The sequence below is a fragment of the Arachis duranensis genome, chromosome 8 (assembly GCF_000817695.3).
Source record: "Arachis duranensis cultivar V14167 chromosome 8, aradu.V14167.gnm2.J7QH, whole genome shotgun sequence".
Lineage (NCBI taxonomy): Eukaryota > Viridiplantae > Streptophyta > Magnoliopsida > Fabales > Fabaceae > Arachis > Arachis duranensis.
Genome location: NC_029779.3, coordinates 21,892,893 through 21,894,462, shown reverse-complemented (window position 1 = coordinate 21,894,462; position 1,570 = coordinate 21,892,893).

Sequence of the window (1,570 nt, the reverse complement as noted above, 5' to 3'; positions counted from 1 at the left end):
CCTTGCAGTTCCTTGAGAAGACGACCCGAGGTTTGAATACTCGGTTAACAATTTTTAAAGGGGTTTGTTACTTGTGACACCCAAAAAGTTTGTATGAAAGAACTTTTGAAGGTTTAAAAAGTATACTTGCAACGAGGATTTATCCGCAAATTTCTAGACCACGCAAAAGTTCTCTCATCAAAAAGGTGCCGTTGCCGGGGAACTGCTAACGTGTGCCTTATTATTGGTTATTGTAAATATTTTTCTTTTGTTTGTTTATTTATTTTTAATTTTCCTTTTTAATTTTATTTGCTACCATGAACTCTCACCCCTCTCGCTTTGAGTTTGGTTCTAACTTTGTTGAAGGAAATAGAAGTTACAGTAGGAATATGCATGATGAGCGGATAATTTATACGCTTTTTGGCATTGTTTTTAGGTAGTTTTTAGTAAGTTCAAGCTACTTTTAGGGATGTTTTCATTAGTTTTTATGTTAAATTTACATTTCTGGACTTTACTATGAGTTTATGTGTTTTTCTGTGATTGCAGGTAATTTCTGGCTGAAATTGAGGGACTTGAGCAAAACTCTGAAAAAAGGCTGACAAAAGGACTGCTGATGCTGTTGGAATCTGACCTCTCTGCACTCAAAATTGATTTTCTGGAGCTACAGAACTTCAAATGGCGCGCTCTCAACGGCGTTAGAAAGTAGACATCTAGAGCTTTCCAGCAATATATAATAGTCCATACTTTATTCGGAAATTGACGACGTAACTTGGCGTTGAACGCCAAGTACATGCTGCTGTCTGGAGTTAAACGCCAGAAAAACGTCATGATCCGGAGTTGAACGCCCAAAACACGTCATAACTTGGAGTTCAACTCCAAGAGAAGCCTCAGCTCGTGGATAGATCAACCTCAGCCCAAGCATACACCAAGTGGGCCCCGGAAGTGGATTTATGCATCAATTACTTACTCATGTAAACCCTAGGAGCTAGTTTATTATAAATAGAACTTTTTACCAGTGTATTAGACATCTTTTGACAGTTTAATCTCTTGACTGTTTAGCCTTTGATTATTCGGTCTCTTGATCACTCAGGGGGCTGGCCATTCGGCCATGCCTGAACATTTTACTTATGTATTTTCAACGGTGGAGTTTCTGCACACCAAAGATTAAGGGTGTGGAGCTCTGTTGTACCTCAAGTTTCAATACAATTACTATTACTTTTCATTCAATTCTCTCTTATTCTTATTCCAAGATATTCATTCGCACCCAAGAACATGATGAATGTGATGATTATGTGACGCTTATCATCATTCTCACCTATGAACGTGCGTGATTGACAACCACCTTCGTTCTACATGCAACCGAGCTTGAATGTGTATCTCTTAGATTCCCCAACAGAATCTTCGTGGTATAAGCTAGATAGATGGCGGCATTCATGAGGATCCGAAAAGTCTCACCTTGTCTGTGGTATTCCGAGTAGGATCCTGGGAATCCGGAAAGTCTAACCTTGTCTGTGGTATTCCGAGTAGGATTCCGGTAATGAATAACTGTGACGTACTTCAGACTCGCAAGTGCTGGGCGTTAGTGACAGAT